Source organism: Polypterus senegalus, chromosome 6 (genome assembly GCF_016835505.1).
Source record: "Polypterus senegalus isolate Bchr_013 chromosome 6, ASM1683550v1, whole genome shotgun sequence".
Lineage (NCBI taxonomy): Eukaryota > Metazoa > Chordata > Cladistia > Polypteriformes > Polypteridae > Polypterus > Polypterus senegalus.
Genome location: NC_053159.1, coordinates 112,100,129 through 112,125,261, shown reverse-complemented (window position 1 = coordinate 112,125,261; position 25,133 = coordinate 112,100,129). Strand labels below are relative to the sequence as shown.

Sequence of the window (25,133 nt, the reverse complement as noted above, 5' to 3'; positions counted from 1 at the left end):
ATTGATTAGTTATTATTTGATTAAAAAGCACAAAAATTAAAACACAGTTCGGCCAAAACATTTCATCAAATTGAACACTCCATGTTGCTTCATTTAATTACTGCTTTTTATGTACACTGACTTTCATATAACAAGAGTTTACACATTTCTGCAACTGAACTACTGTCAAAGTTGTAGGGACTGAGCTAGCAACTTTGTTGGCTAAACTGCTTATTGAAAACAAAATACATAATGAAATGGCATTTTGTACTGAGTTTTTGGTGTGCCAAGTGAAAACAGATTATTCTATGTATGATATCCTTTTTTATAATAAATTATGATGGTTAATGTTTACTCATCCTCATTTTCATAATGAAGAACGTTTTAATTTTTCTTATATTGAGTAAAAAAATCAAATAAAGGCACTAATTCAGCAATACCCTTCAACAATTGAATCTAAATTTCACAATGCTGTGTTTTACTATGTGAATCCTTTTGATTATCCTGTTCCCTTCCTAAAATCAAGACTGCTTTTTCTTGTAGACAATTCATATGCAAGAAGAGTTTGTTTAAGGCTACAGATACAATACCTATCCCTCCCTGAAGGAATATCATCTCCTAGCTTCAAGGTTAATTACACCCCAAAAGGAAGAACTCTACCAAAAAATATATTTGGGATTTTGATGAAAAATCTGTCTACTGTAATGCAAGCATTTGCACACTCTCATTAAGGAAAAAATACAGCATTTGTCTGTTCCACAATGCTTCACGATATTCTTAAAATAGAATGTGAATTGTCACCTTTTTGCATTGCGCTAAAATGATTAATTTCCTTGTCTGCAACTCTACACACATCACAGTTTCCCCGTTGAGGTCTTATTTTTAAGTGAGCAGTAAAACTGCTGTATCTCATATATGTCGGTGCTTCCTTCTAGGACAGGTAAGTAAAAATGTACTTCAGAGATGCCCAAAAAATAATGAGGATGACTGGTATGGCAGCACAGTGGTAAGGAATTGTCGTACCCTTCTAGGGATTTTAGTTGGATTTCCAGCTTGGTCATTCTCTATACGGAATATTTTGATGTCATAATATAATAACATAACCCTAACCTTTCTGTCTGACTGAATGCAGCATGATGTTGGTACATAAAAACTTTTCAGTGTTGCTTTGGCATTCCTTTCTCCACTTTTTTTCTACTACCTGCAGCTTCATTCAGTGCTTCAAGCATATGTTCTCTCATTTGTATCTCCTTTATCTACTTTTTTCTCCCATTCTAACTCCTTCACCCTTATCACCCTGTCATGTTCCTATAACATTTTACCAATTATACAATACAATTTATTTTTGTATCGCCCAAAATCACACAAGAAGTGCCACAATGGGCTTTATCAGGCCCTGCCTCTTGACAGCCCCCCAGCCTTGACTCTCTAAGAAGACAAGGAAAAACTCCCAAAAATGATCTCTTAGTGGTCTCAAGGTCTCATACTACCCATTCCTCTTTGCTGGAATACCATTTTCATAAATGCCAAATTTTCATCTAGGAGACTCCAACCATCATTTTACTCAGTTTAAAGTTGTCCATGGGTTACATTTTACTCCTTGAAAGCTATACTTAATGGGCCCAAGCCCAAATTTTTTGTGTCACTTCTGCCTACATAATGTCCCAAGGATATTTTTGCACATTTATTACTTTTGCCCTCCTGTTCTGACTTTCTGATCTCTAATCTTCTGCTCTCTTTCTTCAATGCCATCAGCTCCTATTCCCCCTCTGCCACTTCTTCTAAGACTCTTAAACCTTTCAGGCCGTGCTCTGCCAATGCACCAGTGTAAAGTGTTATGTTTGGGCACAGCACTTGCCAAACCTTTCCTTGCTTTTAGATGGAACACCCTTGACCTGATTACAATGAAGAACTAGCTGTCTAACTAATAAAACTGGATCATTTTGGAGCCATCTGCATCACAAATTAATGGAGTATCCAGAATCTGACTGGGGATTTGCCGCTTATAAACTGAAATCTTTTATGAGCAGAGACTAGTAGTGTGGTGATGTGGCCGGTTGGCGCAGCTGCAGTTCCTTTCGGTATGGCACAGCACATGAGGGGATGGTTATAGAGGGGTTCTGTTGGGGCTTTATTCAAATATTAATTGCTTATTGTTTTGTCATGTTAGTTTCATTTTGGTTTTATTAATAAAAAATTGATTACAAAAAAATATATTAACATAACACTCTTAAACTGTTAACACTGGGCATAAGGCAGGACGCCAGCTTACTAGAGACAACCCACACAGACATGGCAAAAACATATAAACCATACACAGACAGTAACCTGGCTGCATTCTTTTTCAAAACATAATAAAACTGCAAAAGTCCAAGGAGAGGGAAATCCTTTATCTTTATGTCTTTATATCTCTATATCAGAGGAAAATAGACATCAGTTCTTGACCCTGAACATGAAAAAAAGGGTTTAGCCTGGATATAAATATAGATGGAGTGATAGATGGATAAATGTATGTATTTTACTGTGACACTCGTACATACAAACAGGCACTTTGCAAAGCCAATAACTTTAAAAATCATATTACACAGGTTTTGTCTTTTTTTTCTAATTTGACTATAAAGTAATTTGTTGTATAAGTTCAATTTCTTTGTATGCAATGTTATTTTCTTCAATTAAAATAACTAAAAAAATAAAAAAATTACCATAAAAAAAAAAAAACTACTGAAACATCAACATCCATCCATCCATTATCCAACCCGTTATATCCAAACCGGCTGGAGCCAATCCCAGCCAACACAGGGCGCAAGGCAGGAAACAAACCCTGGGCAGGGCACACACACACACACACACACACAGCAAGCACACACTAGGGACAATTTAGGATCACCAATGCACCTAACCTGCATGTCTTTGGACTGTGGGAGGAAACTGGAGCACTTGGAGGAAACCCACGCAGACACGGTGAGAACATGCAAACTCCACAGAGGGAGGACCCGGGAAGCGAACCCGGGTCTCCTAACTGCGAGGCAGCAGCAACATTTAAATGGAAAATAACTAATTTATGACCATTTAAATCTAGCAATTACATCTTGTATTACTATCCATCCATCCATTATCCAACCCTCTATATTCTAACTACAGGGTCACTGGCGCCTCCTGGAGCCAATCCCAGCCAACACAGGGCGCAAGGCAGGAAACAAACCCCGGGCAGGGTGCCAGCCCACCGCAGTGTATTACTATAGTTTGTGAAATATTTGCCGATATTTGTGCCACTGTAAAACTCAAATGTCTACTTAACAATATTTCTTTTCTACAAAACATTACATTTTCATATTCACTTAATGTATTTTAGGGTAACAGAGGATGGAAACCTGGAAGCATTAGTTGCAGAGCAGAAATTAAAATGAGATGATGAGTAAGACCACTGAAGAGCTCACTTAATGCATACACACATTCAGTCCTCTTGTGAATTTTCATAACCCACACATCTTTGAAATGCGGGAGGAAAACTGGAGTACTTGGAGAAAAACCTATGGCGACACTGAGAGAACATGCAAACTATACACTATTCACAGCAGCTGAGCACAGGGTTCAGGCCCAGGCTGCAATGATCCATGAAGCTGCAGCACTAACCACTGTGCTACTGTATGATCATCTAAAATAATGCATTAAATCATGCAGTGTGGTGGATTTCTGTATCTCTGTTATTCAGCCAAAGGTCCTCTGTGAAAATTTCAAAGGTAACCAAAATCAATATACAGTATATCCATAAAGTATTTTATTTATTTCAAATGGTTTTCAAAATATAAAACTGTACCTATTTTTTGCAAAATAACAATGAATGTAGATCCTTGAGGAAGCATTGCTAAGCACTGATCTGAGCTGAGTTGATGATTTGGCTTTTATTTAAGTATAGCCCTGAGAATGGGCACAAATGACTCATGATGGTCAGTACGTCAAACTAAATATATTAGCTGTTCACTGATTTCAAAATCCACTATCAATAAAACCAATAAATGCACAGTGCTTCACAGTCTTTTGGATTAAATCCCCTTTTTAGACTGTCTTCGTATGGTAAAAAATAATGCACCTCAGTACAATGCCTGCACCTATGGGAGTTGTTAGTTTAGAGAATTAAAATGTATACTGTTACAGAAAATACAGTCTTCACAGTAGGGTGTATAGAATAATGCTGAACTTTGTGAAATAAATGGATTACAGTATTACAAAATAAAGCTAATTTAACTCTGGGCACAGAAATGGATTACAGGCAAGAAAGGATTAGTTAAAGGTTCACAAAATAAGCCTTACTATCTTAAACTCTTTGAATTCAAAATGATTCCAAAGCACGTAAGCCAGGCAAAACTGCTGTAGATGTCCTAGACATTTTAATGAGCTATCTTACTTCCACCATTGTTCTTGGGGTGAAACACCTCTCTGCCAAATGATGCAGTTTTGAAAGTTCACCAGTGATACAATGAGGATTTTTCATGTTTTTTCTGGCTTTAATAAAGCCCACTGGGAGCAGAGACATCAGTGCAATTGCCTTCTTCTGCAGCCTGGTACATTAATCAAGTTTAAAACACATACCAATTCAAGGGAAAACTGATGTCATGGCAATCGATAGGTCCAGCTTCTTTCGATACAGCACGCTGCACTCTGCTGACTGAAATTTCAAATCCCATTCATAACATTGATTTGCTGCTGAAAGCAAAAGCAACACTTTTGGTGCAACAAACAGCTCAGTCATCAGTCTTTAAAATCTGGCCATATCCACCAGTGCTCTTCTACAGAGCTTTATAAGGTGGTTTACTGCAGGAAAGAGCAAAGGTGCACATCGTGTTTAGCTTTAATTATTCATGCATATTTTAGATATTATTAGGGTAAGGTATAAATGAAAGTATACCTGAAATAGTTCATGGGATTCTCATTTAATGTTATGACCTGTCCTTTTGAGTTTTATAGTTAATAAATAACTGGAAAAAAACAGCTGAATGCCTGCCTGCAGAAACATTACCTTTTTTTTTGTTACCCAAAAATGTAAAAAAAAAAAAAACAAAATGAGCATGCTCAGTACTACCAGTTTTCACTCATGTTGAATAATTCTTTTTGAGAAACAATGTTAGAGATCTTTTAAATATAAGTGGCAAAAATGGCATTAATAAATAAAGTTATTTACATGCTTTATCCCATACATCCACTTCCATAAACAACTTGATTCTAATCAAGGATCACAGAAAGCTTAGAGCTCATCTCAAGATCACTATATGTACGGTAGAAACTGGTCCTGATCCTTCACATGATATGCTTCTACACTGCCATATTCACTTGTTGTGACTGACATATAGAGGATGGATAGATAACACAGCATTACTAAAGCTAAAAGACAAAGACATGGGAGACAATCTTTGTAAAGTGGCAAGATATAGTATTTGTGAAGTGATAAGTTATGAAAGTTTATATTTTAGTTGAAACAGCATGAATTAGATTTTTGTAAAGGAGATATAAAAGAGAGAAGAAACTTGTGCAGAAATTAATATATTGTGATAGACAGACAGACAGACAGACAGACAGACAGATAGATAGATAGATAGATAGATAGATAGATAGATAGATAGATAGATGTTTACAATGACATCTCTTATAAATTGACATTACAGTAGGATATAAAAATACAGAAGAATACTTATTAATTATTAAACTTGGTGTGACTAGTGCAAATAGGATAGTAGGAGGCAAGGCTATGACACGGTTAGTCAAATCAAAGGAGACACACTGCAGGAAGTAAACCTTGTCTTCCATTATGGAACCTTTCAACCTTTCCACAGGTGATCAAGCATACTGTACGTAGCAGAGGACACAGGCCCGTAAAGAAAAGACTGATGTGGAGATACATGCTGACCACTGGAGGACATGCAATCATGGAAGCAATCATATACTAAAGTCACTTCAGGCAGCTGACAAGCTGCTATGGAAAACCTGGCCCTTTCAGGACAATAATGTGGAAGCTCAAGTAACAAATTATGTCAACACCAGCTCTCCTGGAAGTGAAACTGATTGTAACGGCTGGAGCATAGTGCACCACTTCATCAAAGTGACTTTGTAAAGCACAACTGTTGGCTAGTTCTAAAGTAGCTATGCAGATGCTGAGTGAAACATCCATCCATCCATCCATTTTCTAACCCGCTGAATCAGAATACAGGGTCACGGGGGTCTGCTGGAGCCAATCCCAGCCAACACAGGGCACAAGGCAGGAACCAATCCTGGGCAGGGTGCCAACCCACCCTGGGTGAAAAAATGATGCAAAAGACATTATGAGAAAAAGTATTTGTTTACATAACTCAGTACTGTGATGAGCTGGTGCCCCGTCCAGATGTTGCTCCTGCCTTGTGCCCATTGACTACTAGGACAGGCCCCAGGTGCCCTTGAACTTTACCCTAGATAAGTGGGCTAAAAAGTAGGGTGAATGGATAAGTCAGTGATCCAAAAGGCAAAACCAAACAGTGGGTTGAAAACAGGAAAGCCAAATACAGTAAGTATAAAATAGCCAAGTAAAACTGTATAGTACAAATCCATAGATCAAAGCCAAAGTTTAAAAAATACTAAACACTAGAAAAATACAAAAAAATAGTTAAATTAAGGGGAATTTGATGCTCAATGTATGCTCCCTGAACATCCATTATGTATCTGCTTTGTAATAAAAGACACAAAAAGGTAAAGGTAAAAAACATATGGAGAAGAAAATGCTGAGAGAAAGAACTTTGCCGATCAAAAGCTTTGTTCTGAAGGTCTAACCAGTTCCTGATAAACAGAAAGTTCAGGAGTACAGGAACATCAGTGTTATTTTTCACTCAGGGTCTCATCCCTGGCTTATGGTTTTTTTTTGGTTAAGGTTTTTTATTGTTTTTTTCTATTATTATTTTGTAAATTTTCTATATTTTGCTGTTAATTCTGTTTTTGGTTTCATATTTTGTCTTTATTGTATTTATACATTTATTAACTGTTATGCAATTGAATAATTTGTCATTAGTAGCTTTAGTTGGTACCTGACTAGTCTCCTATATGTGGAATTCAAGGGGATGGGGCCCCAGCTGTATAAATAAAATTTTTTTTCATGAAAATATCCTGAATTATCTTAGAATTCAGTAATTCCACACGGCAGATATAATACTGTTTGAATTTTCATTGTTAGCATTGACTTTAAGCAAATGGGTGACTTGGTGGTGCAGTGGTAGTGCTGCTGCCTCACAGTAAGGAGACCAGGGTTAATACACCTGGGTCCTCCCTGCATGCAGTATGTATGTTCTCCCAGTGTCAGTGTGGGTTTCCACCCTCTATCCAAAGACATGCAGGTTACGTGACCTGGTGGTGCTAAATTGGCCCTAAGTGTGGGGTCGTGTGTGTGTGTTTGCCCTGTGATGGACTGGCATCCTATCCAGGGTTTGTTCCTGCCCTATGCTAACTGGGATAGGCTGCTGTGACCCTGGTCTGGATTAAGTAGGTTAGAAAATGACATGACACAATTTTTAAGTAGTGTTTTTCAGTTACTGGAGGGAAAATGTCATAGAGAAAAAATTTAGAATATGCACGTGGTAAGGTAAATCAGGTAGTCAATGATTATATCATTATTTATAAACCCTATGCTGAAAGCCTTCCAAGATTATAACACTCCCACCCCTCTTGTCATTAAACTGAGGGAATCCCTGTGCCTATCAGATATTAATATTCAAACCCTGCATTATATTTTGACATTTATGAATGCCAATACTAGTTTACTTAAATGATATTTGGATGGATAACTACCTGATGGGTTTACTAGTATTTTAAATCTGTTGTTTTATTGTCCATTTGAGTAATGTAGATACTTTAAATGAGAGCCATTAAATGAGATTTCTGTTTTTGCTGTGGTATCAAATAGCTAGAGAGGATTGTAAAAATTCAAAGGTATTGGTGTTGAATACAAAAGTTCTGGTTTCATGACATCCCTAGTGGTTACTGCTGCTTACTAGCGCCCAAGGCTGTCTGAGTTAGAAAATAGGTGGAAGGACAGGAGATAGAGATAGCTGGCAGCTCCTGGCCACTTTCTAATTACTTTACATACTGCTATCCATTTCTATTGAACATCAACTTATCAGTTTTCCTATCAAGAGTAATAAATTGTCCCCTTAATGAGGATGTTTCCCTTCTGGAATATAATAATATAATAACATGTAAAGAAGGAGCTAAATACCTTTATATGAACCATTGTGTTTCACACCTCGACTGAGCTGGAAAATTCTGCACAAAAATATTCACCTCACAAGGTCATCCTTAGAACAGAAGGATTCAGGCTGTATATTAATCCTGAAAGAATATATTTCTTCCTGTCTGACAAGCCAGTAAGTCTCTGCAATGAACCTACATCAGCTTGCGTCCTTGTCTTTTTGGCAGATGTTGCTTGGCAGCAACATCTGTGGTGTATTGCAGAAATGACTTAAGACTCAGCAAAAGACAACTACAATAGAATTATGAATCAGGCGATGCTGCAGTCCTGTTAATTGCAGAAACACACACCATTACTTTATGTCGACAGTGAAGCCAAAGTGCCTTTAAATAAAAATGGGTCTCTCAAATCTCTGTAACTGCATTTCGCTTTCTCATGTTATATAAAATAGTGTCACTCTGTGTGTACTACAACATTAAGCCCACTGACATAAAAGGCTTGACGTGATACCTAAATTATTTGGAATTGTTGACACTGAAAGCTGTCTAATGTGGACAGATTCTCAAGTATATTTCAATATGCTTGGAAAAGCTTGGGATATCTGCCTTTATTAAAGATACCTGGATAACAGGAATTGAGAGGAGACCATGACAATGCAAGAATCAAAATAAATTGTGTCGAAGTTAAAAAGCCTGAAATGCTGTCTGGTTATAGGCTATGGTGCTCCACTAATGAGGATCTTGAATATAGAAAGACTGGACCCCAGTTACATAATTCACATGAATGTCATCTTCAGAATAAAATAATTATCAGCCTAGAGGCATGGGTCAGTATGATGTGAAGTGTCTCACTGGAAATAGAAGTATTTGAAATTGCGGATAGAAGCAAGTGTTGGCTTGGATTGTGTTTTGTTATTCTTTGTGTGCCAATCTGCCTCCACTCATACTGCGGCTATGAAAAACACTCATATCCTTGGATATTTACATATTTTAATGCACTACAAAATGGAATCCTAGTCCATTTAATTGGTATTTTTCCGTCTGACTGGCACAAACAATTTAGAATATCAGAAAACAGCATTAGTACATTAGTGCTTTATTAATATGCAAAAATTGTATGATGGAGCGATAAAAGCACTTGATCATAGTGGCACGTATGTTACTTATGTTGATTAAAAAATACAGCATGGTGGCTCAATTGTTGGCCCTGTTTCCTGACACTTCTAAGGACCGTGGTACAGACTATAAACACTGACTTTCTGAAATCTGAATGTTCTTCTCATATCCTTGTGAGTTCCCTTTAGGTCTTTCAGCACACACACACACACACACATCCCAAAGCCATTCTTCTTACATTAATTGGCAACTACATACTGCCCGAGTGTGAGTGTACTGGAATTCCACTTTTTACTTGGTAACACTTTTCCAAGTTGGAAATGTCCAGATGAAATTGCTTGGCATGTTCATCTGTGACAGCACCCACATTTTCAAGGAAAAAGTGCAAGTGAGAGTCCAAGAATTGATTTTTCAATGACATATTGCACCAGATTGTTTGGTATGGCTAGAGAAGGTCACTCATGATTTCAGGCTTGACTTCAGCCTTATGACTTCCCAACATGTTTATGCAGACACTTTTGAAGCTGTGCCAAACAGTTCCTCAACTTCATTCAACAACTTCTCCTGATATCTCATCTTTTAACACTTCTCTGATCTGAGGACCTACAAATATGCATTGATCCACACTGCTAAACATAAGAGGCATGTTTACTGAAATAATTAAGAAGACGTGTAGACTGCCTGTCACCACTTTTTGTAACTTGAGCCCCATGGCAAGATACAAAAAGACTAAAGTGAATGTTGGGATTTGGGTTTAAGTAACACTGGTAGTCACATAGTTGCTGTTGCCACCTGCTTTTCACTTATTGACGTCCTTGAGGCATAATTAATGAAGGGGACAAAGAGCTATTATGAAGAATGGCAGGCTCAGCTCCACCGCGGCAGGTGAATCATTCACTGAATTCTCCCGTGGTGTCAGTTTTGGATGGAAAGATCTTTGAATATTTTCGCCTATTTAGCTTGTACCTTAAAAAAATTAATTGTACTTTGTCAGTGGTTCAAATTAAGCACAGTGATTGTTAATTGACACCACCAATTGACATCAACTTTGTTCTATGTTGAAAAGCTACAAGATGGAATAAAAACAGCAGCCTTTGTAGTTTTTGAAGAATGTTTGTTGTAATTTCTCAATGTTCGTGTATCACGTATGGGGTTAAATGCAATACCAGTGATGTTATTCTCATTTTGAGTCTGTATTGTTTGTTTAGCAAATGAAATGAGCTTTGTGAATATACCAAGTACAGTGCGTTCATCCTTTATTAACATTTATAAACACATCTGTTAAGGTATTGCTGGTGGATATCGAAGAAATTCCAAGATAAAACCACAATGCTTTTTTTTAAGACAGCTAATTAATATGGTAATAAAATATCAATTAACAGAATACAGCTCTGAATGATGATCTTATAATACCAAATTTTAGCAGTGAGTATTTTTGTTATTTTACTGTTGATTTTCACCCTCCTATCTTCGAATTTCAAATCCACCCTACAAAGTTCTCCCTGAGAAATGGCAATGTATAGCTGAAGAGACCACAATGAAAGTCTTCCATAAAGAGTGAGCATTGGGGAGGTAGAGGTACTTCAACATGATATCAAGGCGCAAAGAAAAAGTGAACAGTGCCTGTTTATCAATGTATTTCACAGAATTATAAATAAAATCAACCAAAAATGAATATAGTATGGTGTGGAATATGGACAAAAAGTAGTGAAAATTTTTATTTAATTGGTTTCCATCAAGGAATGTTATGAGAAATATGTGGAACATCTCTACAGATAATCGAAAAAAACTGCAAGAGATTTCACTCTTAGGAGTAGGATGTCATCCAAGAAAAGCATTAGACTACAGCTTAGAAATCAGATTTAAAAATAATTTATATCCAATAAATCTTTAAAAAATTTAATAGATAGAGAGTAATCATTGGGCCACTCCAGCTACCCCAAAAATACTCAGGTGGAGTAGCCCTCTTCAACTCCCTCGAGCGTCAGCCCTGTGCTCCTCCAATGGGCTCCCTTCCAGCTGCCTGCTTCCTTCCCTCTGCTCAGCAATAGATCCCAATCCTGCCATGTCCAGTTTTTTTTCATGGATCTTTCCTTTTAACCTCCAACTTTCTTTTTTGTTCTTTTTTTTGTCCTGACCTTTATTTCTTTTCTTTCTTTTCTCTCCATCTCACTATCCCAGCAATGCAGGCTCCTTTTATATCGGCTTGATTGGCTGTAGATGAGACTTTCCACCCACTCCAAGGCATGAATGCAGCACCTGACTGATCCACTCACTTTTGCATCACAATCAACCCTGGAGCAGCACTATCATGCACACATCTGCACCCATTCTGAGCCTGCACTCTCTTGAGATGTTAGTTATTTATTTTAAACCTGTCCTATGCCACGTTCCACTTCTCACAGATAGATAGATAGATAGATAGATAGATAGATAGATAGATAGATAGATAGATAGATAGATAGATAGATAGATAGATAGATAGATAGATAGATAGATAGATAGATAGAATGTTATGCAAAAGTACGCAGTCTTTAAAATTCATCATCATTTTCTGCATGACATAAGATTTCTACAAATATTTATCCATTCAGTATTTTTAATGTGAACTCTTATGCTGTAACAATACATTTCCAAAGTCAAAATAACCCATTTTCTGTAGATATTTAACTGAAGAAGAAAAACTCAAAAGTAAGTGTTTGCATAACTATTCAAGCCCTACACATTAATACTTTCTCAAGAATCATTGTGCTGCAATAACAGCCTTAATTCTTTTGGGTTAAGTATGTACCTGTTTTCCACATTGTTCAGGAGCGATTCTTCCCCATTGTTCTTAGCAGAATTTAGAGAGATCCTCTAGGTTGTTGAGATGTTACCTCTGGACAGCAGTTTTCAAATAGTGTCACAGATTCTCAATACAGTTAAGATCAGGGCTTTCACTTGTCCATTCAAAAACATTCACCTTTCTGTTTCTGTGCCATTCCAGTGTCACTTTGGCCTTATGTTTAGGGTCACTGTTATGTTGAAAGATGAATATTCTCCTGAGCCATAGGTTCATAGCAGACTGGAACAAATTCTCCTGCAAAACTGTGTGGCGACTGTATCCATTCATTGTTCCTTCAACTCTGACAAGATTTCCAGCCCCAGCACATGAAAAGAATCTCCATAACATGATGCTGCCACCACCCTGTTTCACCGAAGGTATGGTGTTTCTTGAAGCATGGGCAGTGTTACTATCACACCACACATACCTCTTTGAAGTTTGGCCAAAAAGTTCTGTTTTGGTCGAATCTGACCATAAAATCTTCTCCCACATCTTAAGGGGGTCTTTCTCATGCTTTATAGCAAATTCAATACATACTGTTACAGGCACCTTCACTCCAGTTTTAGCCAAAGGGCATTGCAGACTTCTGAGAGTGACGGCTGGATTTTTAGTACCCTCTCTGATCATTCGATGTCTTGCTCTGATGTTTAGTTTTGAGATTCTAGTAAGAGACTTGGTGCTATGATGAACCTTCCACTTTCTGTTGATGGATCCAACAGTGGTTTGCAGGACTTTCACACTCTTTGATATTTTTTGTAGCCCTTTCCTGCCTTATGCATTTTAATTATTTTGTTTCTCACATTAGGAGAATGCTCCTTTGTCTTCATTTTTACAGTGATTGTCCAAGAAAGACCCTAGCCCTTACAAAGGGTGCTTCTTATATCCAGTGAGATAGAAAAGACTCCTAATTAGTACCTAATGATGTTTCATTATGGTCAAATGACAGTCACCTTTGTGTTGCTTGTGATTAATTTGTCATTTGTGTAAACCTGGAGCTTCTAAAGCACAGAGGTTTAAATACTTGTGGAAACACTAACTTCTAAGTTTTTCTTCTTCAGTTAAATATCTACAGAAAATAGTGTATCAGGACTTTGGAAATATATTGATACAGCATAAGAGTTCACATTAAAATACTTAATGGATAAATATGTGTACAAATCTTTTGTCAGGCAGAAAAATATGATGACTTTCAAGGGGATAGAATACTTTTGCATGCCACTGTAGACAGATAGATGCAGTGTTACAGCATCCCACACATATTAACACAGTGAGATATACAAAAAACCTACACAGAATGGATTCAAATCTAAACACTAAAATAAGCAAATAAATAATGTAATACATTAAATAAAAAATAAAATACATTACTGAAATATTTAAATTAAGCACACTATAACTTAAAAAAAAAACTAGTCCAGACAAGCATATATAGTTTCTGCTAAAAAGACCTGTAGCAGCACCCACTAGAGCAGCCTGGTATATTTAGCTTTGTGTACAACGTGCTCTACTGGTTCACCAGGGTGTCACAAAGAGGGCATGAGATGCTTTTCATCATAAGCAACAGTTTAGCCACCATACTTCTCTCTGTTATTGCCTCCCGACAGTCTAGAAAAATTTCAAGAGCAGACAGTACCAGTCTTGCTGATTAACATATTTAATAAGTTGGCATCTCCTGTTGCAACTACAGAAATATTTTGCTCACACCAAAGGACCTGAACCTTTCCATGAATACATCAGTAATGCTCCTTTGACTTACACTACTAGTAGTAGTAATAATAATAATAATAATAATAAAAATATTTTAAATTATTATTATTATTATTATTATGGTAGAGATTATTATTATTGTTATTAAACCAGAAACAATGAACAAAGCGGGACAAAACTATATACAGTCATGTCCAAAAGTTGTGAGAATGACACAAGTAAATTGGTTTTCACAAAGTTGGCTGCTTCAGTGTTTTTTGATCTTTTTGTCAGATGTTTCTATGGTATACTGATGTATAATTACAAGCATTTCATAAGTTTCAAAGGCTTTTATTGACAGTTACATTAATTTTGTGCAAAGAGTCAATATTTGCAGTATTGGCCCTTCTTTTTCAAGACCTCTGCAATTCGTCCTGGCATGCTATCAATCAACTTCTGGGCCAAATCCTGAATGATGGCAGCCACATTCTTGCATAGTCAATGCTTGGAGTTTGTCAGAATTTGTGGGTTTTTGTTTGTCCACCTGCCTCTTGAGGATTGACCACAAGTTCTCAATGGGATTAAGGTCTGGGGAGTTTACTGGACATGGCCCCAACATTTTGATGTTTTGTTCCCCAAGCCACTTAATTATCACTATTGCCTTATGGCACGGTGCTCCATCATGCTGGAAAAAGGCATTGTTCATCAGCAAACTATTCTTGGATGGTTGGGAGACGTTGCTCTCGGAGGATGTTTTGGTACCATTCTTTATTCATGGCTGAGTTCTTAGGTAAAATGGTGAGTAAGCCCACTCCCTTGGCTGAGAAACAACCCCACACATGAATGGTCTCAGGATGCTTTACTGTTGGCATGACACAGAACTGATGGTAGTGCTCACCTTTTCTTCTCCGGACAATCTTTTTTCCGGATACCCCAAACAATCTGAAAGGGGATTCATCAGAGAAAATGACTTTACTCCAGTCCTCAGCAGTCCAATCCCTATACCTTTTGTGGAATGTCAGTCTGTCCCTGATGTTTTTCTTGAAGAGAAGTGGATTCTTTGTTGCCCTTCTTGACACCTGGCCATCCTCCAAAAGTCTTTGCCTCACTGTGCGTGCAGATGCATTCGCATGTGCCTGCTGCCATTCCTGAGCAAGCTCTGCACTGGCCGTGCCCCGATCACGCAGCAGAACCAACTTTAGGAGCCAATCCTGGTGTTTGCTGGACTTTCTTGGGCACCCTGAAGCCTTCTTCACAACAGCAGTGGAAATGTTTTTTTTGGGATAAGTTCATTTTCATGGCAAAGAGGGACTTTGCAATTAATTGCAATTCATCCGATCACTCTTCGTAACATTCTGGAGTACAGGCCAATGCAAATTGCCATCATAAAAACGGAGGCTGCAAACTTTGTGAAAATTAATATTTGTGTCACTCTCAAAACTTTTGGCCACGACTGTACTTTACTACATCAATCTATAAACGTAACACTAAATCACCTCTGTTCTGAAAGCCTAACAATTGGTTACTCTTGGATTGGACAAACAAGTTTATATCCAAATAATATATTAAATCCACAAAAAAACAGCTCAGTAAATCAAAGACTAAGCTACTGTTTACAATAATTTTATTTTTGCTTGGTTTAGAGTGATTACATAAACCTTTTAAGTGTTAACAATAATAAAATGCTTTTCTTTGCTACAGAAGAGATACAAGCTCGGAACAGGTACACTAAAGACACATTTGAAACAAGAACATGGAGCCCATAAAAGCCAAAGCTATAAATAAGAAAAATAAAATTGTCTATGAGCAGTCATTAATCAAAGCAGAATGTACTCACCAATTCTGCCAGCTTGCTCTGCTCTTCTTTGGTAAAAACAGCAAAACGTTGTGTGTGCTTAACTGGTGAATTGGACTCCTTGAATAATGAAATAAAAAATAAATAAAAAATATGCAACAACAATTCATAAAAAAACTTTCAAGTGTAATTGCTTACATCTCTTCTTCTGGTAAAAGCAATTCTTTTAAATTTTCATGCCTGCATTCTCCTATAGCTCAAAGTTGTAAAATGTTCTGGCAGTAAAGGATGCAATTCATGATTGGATGCCACTTTACTGCAGGACACATATAAACGCTGCAGAATTAGAGCCGTTCATTAGCACCAATTGACATGACATGAGACCTTTGAATGGTAGTTGCAAAGTAAATCTCCATGGAATGCTCAAAAACTCTCATAGGGCATCTTAGCCCAGAATTAATGAACTAGCTGCACCACTGTGCCACCCATTTTCTTTAATGCTAGTTTATAACCTGATGAGCTCACAATGCTCATTCTTTTAGGTAGTGGTAATGTCCGAACTTGTTGCTGAACTGCAGGTAGCACACTGGTGTGGAGCATTATGCATTCTTAAGGGTTCTTCTCCAAGCAGCCAGCAATGATTATTCTCCACATTCCACATAACAATGCCAATACTAAAACTGGAAGCTGATAAAATAAAAAGAAAAGCCATGCAGCTCAAAATGAAACCATTCAGGAGTGGCAAGCACTACCCTTGCAGTCTCAAGCAACATGGTGACAGAGCATGTGCTAGGATTTATTCAATTCAGTTCAGGTAATTTTTGTAAAATGTAGGCTTAAAGAACTGTAACAAATTCACAGGTAAATGCAGTTATAAAATTTAACAAACACTAATTTCACAATGAATACACATTAAAACAGGGATTCGTTTAAGCACGTAGGGCAAAAACATGTTAACCTGATCATCACAAATACAAACTAACAAAATCTGTCTATTTAAAGAATATGTGGCTTAACAGCTATGATTGCTTGCTCACTATATTTGTAACTATGGCTGCTGTGGAATACTTCAGTAGCAATATGGCACTTGTGAAATTAGCAAACCGCACTGGGAAACTCCATACAGTGTTACAGACAAACAGTCACATTTTGGTAAGGTTTTATACAGTATATGTGATACTCTCTAAATAAATCACAAGAATATACTGTATTTCACTAATATGTGAAAAAATAGAAGCATCAAGAAAAATAATCTTCACGGCCAGATAACAATCACAGATTTAATTTCTAATTTGCTTGTCAAATTCAAAGTTAGGCACAAGTTAGGAAGCTACCCTGGACAGGGCATCAGTAAATAACAACCAAGATTGAGGAAGGGCACTGGCTTCAGCTGGGTCCAGTTAGTGCTTTTGACTGCCCATTTCTTAAACAGAAGCTGGTGCACGCATGGAGATGAACTCCTTTTCCATACAGCATTCCCATTTTCTTGTTTTATCATTCTTGTGTCAGAATTCAGAATTCCACTGAATTTAAATATTAGTGCACAGACATTAATTTGGTGCTCTACTAACTGATATTCATCCATTTGTCTGTTTTTCTTAAAGGCAGTCAGCAATGAGCAGACTTAAGATATTTATGACAAGGCATTTATTTGCAGAAAACATAATTTGTTGATTTGCTGAAATTTTACTCATTTTTTGAGCTCAGAAGTAAAGAGCTCCCAACAAGCATTTGAGACACACAGAAGACAGCATAGTGAAACATAACTGAGGTTTAGGAAATGTCTCAAAAAAGGACAGCATGTGCTGCAGAGTCGCAGTGAATGCACAAACTGAGCATAAAGACAGGAAACCAGAAGAGGACAGTCAAGCAAATGGAACAAAGTCATCCCTGATTAAGCTGGCTATCCCTGTCTATCCCTCTATTATAGGCACGGAGCTGAACAGTTTGACATCTGTGGCAGAGCGATGGGCGCTGAACAGGCTCCTGTCAATAATGGAGAATCCACTGCATCCACTGAACAGTATCATCTCCAGACAGAGGAGCAGCTTCAGCGACAGACTGCTGTCACTGTCCGGCTCCATTGACAGACTGAGGAGATTGTTCCTCCCCACACTATGCGACTCTTCAGTTCCACCCTGGGGGGTAAACATTAACATTATACAAAGTTATTGTTTGTTTTACCTGCATTTTTATCACTCTTTAATTTAATATTGTTTTTTATCAGTATGCTGCTGCTGGAGTATGTGAATTTCCCCTGGGGATTAATAAAGTATCTATCTATCTATCTATCTAGGAGACCACCTCATCTTGCCTTTTCTTCTATTATTTTATTATAATGTTAAAATAACAAAACTATAAGCTTTCATAATCAAGCACAACTAATTCCTTACAGTCCAAGTCTAATTATTGCTATGAAGAGTAACAAATAAAATTAATTTTAACTGCTGATGTGTCTTTCATTGCAATGGTCAATTCAGCTTAAGCAAAATGACCACTTTCCATCAGCTTCACCACACTTCAATCGTTCAGTTATTCTGCAGGATAAGCAGCTCAGCGCCACAGGAACAGCCCCAAAGATGAATGAGTACCTTCTGAGCTACGCTTGCCATTGCCACACAAGGTCAAATGAGACTGGAAGCATATTTATAGAAAGCTTCTCAGAGGAGTTTTAATCCAAAGGTTTACGAAGCTTGCCACATAAGTGAGTTACACTGTATTGCTTTTACTGAGAGCTTATTATTCTAGAAGTAAGATGGCATGGTGGGTTCCATTCCCTTTCTGTGTAGAGTTTCTATGTTTCCTTGAACCTCCTAAACATATGCAAGTTACATAATCTGATAAATGCAAATTGCGCCAGTGAGTATGTGAGTGAGTGAGTGAGTGAGCATGCACTATGATGGAGTGGTATCCTATCCACAGTTGGTTCCTGCATTACACCTAATCTTGCTAGGACAGCATCTGTCCCTGAGTGACTCAAAAATGAAAAAGAAGGATCTGGATGAAAGGATAGATGCAGAAATAGAATGACAAATCATCCCTTCCCTGAAACATTCAATCTCAATCTCTGATTCCAAGTGATAGTTTAGGAACAGAAAATCAGACAAATCTCAGTGAGATGGGTCAAAATGGTACCTGTGACATATTACTTTTTGATTCAGGATAGATCAAGCTAGAGAGACAGTCCACAAATAATTAAAAGCATTTTCCTCTGACTGTGGATTTGTTTGCAAAGACAGAGATTAGTTGAAAGCTACAGTTACAAAAATTAGCAGAGTGTGGAAAAGAAATTCAAAGGCTATTGAGTTTAATTAGGGGGAAGAAAATAGTGTTACAGAACCCCTACAGATTTTCTTTTTTTAGGCAGAAATTCAGAAGACCCAGTAATTTCAAGATGTAGATGCTGCATCAGCTTGCTTTGATTACTATGTACTGGACACTTTGATTTACCTCAGAAGTCTTGCATGTCACCTAATGTGGGCTGACTGTATTTCTGAACAGAGCTCCATGGGGTGCCTGCTTTCCTGTCTCTCTTATTGATCCTTGACAATGTTTTTTGAGAAATAATTTGAAAAGCACTATAACATTTATCCATCCATTACTGAACTCACTTCATCCAAATACTTGGCTGACAGCATTGGGCATAAGGGAGGAATCAACCTTAGACAGTGTGCCAATCCATTTCGGGAATCCCTAATGTGCACAACCATATGCACATATACATGCCCAGTGTAGAGTCACCAACTAATCTAACCTGCAAGTCTTTATGATGCGGGAGAGAACACCGGAGTTCTCATAGAAAATGCATTCGGACTTGGGGAGAGCACTACATAGACAATGTCCATGACAGAATTTCCACCTTAGAGCTGTAGACCTTGGAGGCAGCCGGACCAAGTGCTGTGCCAAATAGCACTATATTAGAACGAATAAATCATTGAAGATTCTTGTGCATCCATAAATGCGTAAAAGAATAATTCACTCGTTCAATTAAGTGGTATTGGTTTTATGCAATTCATTGGTGGATTACATGCCTGAAATTCACTGACAACAGAACAATTATTTAAGTAATCTGTTATTTTCTACTGTTCAATCTTAAAATCCTTGCAGAAGTCTCTTGCACCTCAAGTATGCCTTGTCTTTCATATGCCTTTTGGACTTTTGATCTCTGAGCTTTGTTTACAGTGACTTTTCTGCCTCATTCCACGCTGTCCATGCAACGTTGCCGCAGAGAGCTTAAACAACTCGGCACATCCACATAAAAATGACAAGGGGTGAGCTTTCTTGAAGGCTTTTGCTGGACGTATCTCGTTGTAAACTGAAATATGTACAAAAGAAACATACAGGCATTTACAGGTGTAGAATCAAAGACGACAAATAATGATTTACAAAGCAATACATAGCAGACAGTATACATTAAACAATAAAGCTTTAAAAGACACTTACAAGGCAAGTGATTCCCACGGTTGGATCAAGACAAAAACAAGCATGTAGACAGAGGTTCAAATTGTTGCATACCACAACTAACCAGACCCAGGGGTTTATATACCTTAAAGATACGCTTCGGACGTGACCGAAACAAGAGATAAAGGGGTGCCTACGTGAGACACATGGGGTGTATTGTATTCAAATGTTTATTATGGGACATACATGCTTTACATGAGTTTCATAGACATTTATGGCACCACTGTGAGTGTGGGACATGACTGACAGGTGTGTTAATAAATGACAAGACAAGGGGGAGCACAGCTCAAAAAATAACAGCTAACAACATGTAGGGCAGAACAGTGACAATTTATTGAAACTCTTCTTTCAATTTACACTCATTCTATTTAATTACCTTAGTCTTTATCGCTCCTTTTCAGTTATCCCTTTTGTTTGTGGAGGCAGAACCTCTGTGTTTTTCCCAGTTGATTCTGGGGTTCACAAGGGGTATGTTCTTACTTCTACTCTGTTCAGTGCTTGCATGGACTGGATGTTGGGCTGGGTCATTTGTGTCCAGCGGCTATGCTGTGATCTGTGCAGAGTCAATAAAGGTTCTGATTGGGGCTCTCAAGAGACTGAGTGAGAAGTCTGAGCATCTGGACTTGCAAGTGTCCTGGATAAAAACCAAGATCCAGGCCTTTAATAACCTCTTGGGTACAGCCATCAACAGTGTGTCTGTCTGTGGAGAGAGGGTCAACCTTGTCGAGAGGTTTACTTACCTTGGCAGTGACATGGCCTCGGAACAGGCCATACAGAGTAACAAAAATCAATACAGTAGTTGTTTCCATACTGGTGCCTGTGGTACCTCTGAAACTGATATTATCCTCTTAAACCAGTTTCTAATTTAGAGTCCAGCTCCTACTTTTAATTAATTTCTTGATTTAACTGGCCAATTTTTCTAATTAGTATGCTCAATTGTGCAAAAGTATGGATCATTGCAGCCATGCCTTTTAGCACAGAAGGCACTCTTTATTCATTTATTTGCTTTTCATTTTAACAATTTTACTTTTTTGTTGGCCTCACAGTAGCACAAAGGTTAGTGCTACTGTTTCCTTGATTTAATATTCTGGGTTGGAATCCTGCTTCCATACATTTTTTTTTGTGGATTTAGCATACATTCCCAGCACCTGCATGAGTTTACATTCCACATTCTGAAAGACACGAACTGGAAACTTTAAATTGGCCTGGTGTTAGAGCGAGTGTATATGTGTGTGAGTGGGCATTGGGGTGGATTAGTATCTGTGACGGTGCAGGTCCTGCTCCACGCTCCCACTTTCAGATTTGGAAGCCCAACACCGTTGGTAATGTAACTGGATGAACTGACCGATGGGGCAAATCAAACTGAGCAAGGGGATGGTGGAAAAAGTGCAAATGCTTTTATTAACAATTATCAGAAAAAAAATCAGTGTCCAAATAAATACTGCAGTTTTCAAAGTTCAATAAATAAATAATCCAAAAAAGGTAAAAATCCAAATGTTTAAAACAAGGCTAAAACATGAGAATAAAAACCTGCAGTAGTCATTGGGGCCACTCCAGCCAAACACAGCTCCTTCCCGGTCTCTCCAGCTCACCCAAGGGTTTATCAGCTGAAAATACTTCAGCAGTCGCGGCCCTCTTACTACGACCCCTGTCTTGGCTGTCTCCGCTGGCATAGCCAGCCCACTCAGAGTCGGTTGTCCTTCCATCTTCCTTCTTGCACATGTAGTTGCCCCTTAGAACCCTAGGGAGGATGCCACCTTGATTGAACCAACTCCTCCACACAGTCAGTGGGCGCAATCCATTCCTCAAGCACCGAATCTTCGCTCCACATGGGATCCCTAACCATGCTGAGCTCTCTCATACAGCTGGCTGGCTCGTCCTCTCTCTTCCACTCCCGATGCTGGTCTCGTCTCGCCTAGTTTTTTCTTTTCTTTCCTTTTTCCTCTCCTTCTCCTACACCAATCCGTACTTATATGGCTGCTTGGGCGCAGCGCCTCAATCATGCACTGCAGGAAGCCGATTAAGCAACTGAGAACGATCACACCTTTATGTGCAAGTGCGACTTGCCCCAATTACCTCATCAACTCCCCACAGCTGGACAATTGCACCCACGGAGACTGACACAGCCAAATGGATCATTTAAAAACTGGTTTTCATTCAGAACCATGGACCCGCTATACCAAAGTACCCAATTCTGTTTTGTTCCTGTCTTACTCCTGATCCTGCCAGTATAGACTGAATACACTCAATCTATGGAATCTGGCGATTTGGATTTGAGAATGTTATGTTGTCTTACTATATGTTATGCTGTGTTCTTTTTGCAGAGTTTACTCCGTATGACTTATACAATATATAGTCCACTGATTGAGCTGTCTGGGTTCATAACTATATACCATATCTGCTCAAAATGAAAAATAGCCAAAAGCAGGCACTACTGTCATAAGGAGCTATTCACTGATAAAGAAACTAGCCCAGAACAGCATGCCATCCCATCACAGGATACAGTTATGCAATAAAGAGTGGTCAATTAATTTAACATGCACTTCTTTTTGTAGGACAAAAGCAGAGTATCTGAACCAAACCCTGCAGACACGGGAAAAACTGGCAAATTCAAGGCAAGAATTTCACCTAGGTCTCTGGAGGCAGAAGCTTTAATTTCGATGCCACTGTACCATCCATCTAGGTTATAATTCTCAACACACTCTCCATTGCTTGACACTGAACAGAAGTAAAGCTTATTTTGCTATAATCACTGTAATTCATTTTGCATCCCATTTTATCCAACTTTGGAACTTTTCAGCCATTATGTACTTCTCTGAACTGATCTGCTGTAAAAGACTTTCTAATGTTTTGGAAAGGGTGTCTTTCATTTCTTTCATTGTTCCTTGTACAATTTCATCTGGCCCTGGAGTTTTGTTAGACTTTAATATATGTACACCCTGAAGCATACCTGACTCATCTGCTTTAAAGTATTTAAATGCAAATCTTCTTGTACTGTTGCCTGAAGCCTTGTGCTCATGTATTCTGCAAAAATCTGACAGAAATATCTATTTACTTCATCATCTATAAATTCATAAGTAGTACATAACCTTTGAATACCTTTTTAGTCACTTTAATCTATGAACAGAAGTAAGTGATGCCCATTTCCCAATGCATTTTTTGAACATGCTCATGGAGCTGCTCATGCTGCCATACTAATAGCTGCTCGCCATCAACTGTAATGCAGGGGCACTTCTGCAGAGTGCTGCCATTACTTATTTTACCTCATTATGCTTTTCACAACAGCTGGCCTTCAATAAGCTTTATGTTGTCGTGCGTGCTCATGGGTGGGGCTGTGCCTACTAAAACAGTATTAAGTGTCCTGATATGTAAGCAGCTCTGCTAAATTTGAAACTTGAGAGCCCACTGTATGCACAGGTGCTGTTTTTTGTTTCTGGTATGAAAAAAGTTTACCGTTTTTTCATTATTCATGAAGTGAAGCGATAGCACCATTCTTTTCAGCATAATCAAACATTTCATATTTAAGGTTAACCTATCTAATACTGGAAGAAAGGTGCCGCCTATTTTTATATATGCAAAAGCAAATCCTCACATTAACGGGGTTATGTCACTTCAGACTGGGCCAGGGATCCTTTACTGGCCTCTATGTCAAAGACTATTTTATTACAGTGAATCCCAGTTTCATATATTTAATCAAATATAATTTTAATTTTCCTGATGAAAAATGGGAATTTTAAATATTGAACAGAATTAAGCATTTTATTAACTAGGTAATTACACGTCATCTTGGATCCTTGAAGTCTAAAAAGTGAATTTGTGATAACACTGCAGGCGTGTTTTCTTTGGAATTATAATCATGCATGCATAAAAGCAAGATTTAGCTTTATATTAGAAATAGGAGGCTTTAATCCCCTGCTTGCTTCGCTCGCCAACCTATCCCCCCGGCAAGCTACGTGCCGTTGTGAAGTGGGGGGCTGAATGCACCACAAGGAGACACTCCTCCGAAACCCCTCTTAAATGGTGATACAATGGGAAACAAATAAAAGTTGTTTTGTTTACCTCCTCTTTGCTTGATCAGCTGCTGGCTTGCTGCTGCTCCTGTACCGCATGATCTGCATTTCATGTAGCACTTCAAATGTTTTAAAGTCACTGCCTTGTCCCTCTTCTGCCCCAGACATCCTCAAACACTATTCGATCTCTTTTTGCTGTTCTGTCATTTTAATGAGTAATATTTTCCATTTGTTTGTGCTAATGTGATCTTTGCTTTCATTTTTTTGAGACTTTCGAATTTTCCTACTTCCATTATCTCTAACCTGCTCTGCATGTGTATCACGGGACTTGCTTCCAATGGTTGTAAGTACGACGTGACTTGCCCGTGTCGCGGGACGTGAAATTGTCTCTCTGTCTCTGTCTCTCTTCAAAAGATCATGTCTCGTCACAAGTTTTTTTTTTTATAATAGAGAGATGCGAAAAATGTAATAAATAAGTGGATATTTCAAACCATTAAACTTGTCTAATAGGTTATGACAGTCACAACACTATAAACATTGCTAGCAGATGTGATACTCATTGTTCACAAGTCTTGTGCTACCACTTCTAATGAATGGTCATTCAGTTTTGTGGAATCTGAACAAGCAACCACACTATCTCAAGGCCTTACTTTAAAATGTTAGGGATAAAACCTAGCAAATGAAATCTTTATTTATTTTTTGTCAAAATGCATTAGAGTGATAAGTATGTTACCTGATAACATAAAATCTGATACAAACAATGTCTTCTTAGTTGCAGTAAGAAGCAGACAGAGTACAGGAGACATTTATCAGGCATAGTTGGATTACTGAGGAAACTATTGTGATATAGTATTTTGGGAAATGTTCACCCCAAGTAACTGAACTCTGACTGGGTCCAATGAAATTGACCATTAATAGTGTTTGTATTACAATACATAGAACATGTAAAAAAAAACAGATAGATTCACATTGGTACAGTGGTGCTGCTCCTTGGTTCAAATCCTGTGCATTGCTAGTGCCCATGTGGAATTTTCAAGTTATGCCTGTGTCTGCCTTGGCT

The 25,133-nt window shown here is 38.0% G+C and overlaps 1 protein-coding gene across 5 annotated transcripts in view; it reads right to left on the bottom strand.

Annotated features, from left to right (window-relative positions):
- The window catches only part of srrm3 (serine/arginine repetitive matrix 3), a 474,513-nt gene that overhangs the window by 403,183 nt on the left and 46,197 nt on the right, over positions 1-25,133 (bottom strand). For 4 of the 5 annotated variants that reach the window (XM_039756801.1, XM_039756797.1, XM_039756799.1 and 1 more), the window contains exon 2: positions 15,645-15,722. The exons of the other annotated variant lie outside the window; for it this stretch is intronic. The gene's annotated coding sequence lies outside the window, so the exon portion shown is untranslated. The remainder of the gene's footprint in view (positions 1-15,644; positions 15,723-25,133) is intronic. 5 annotated transcript variants of the gene reach the window in all.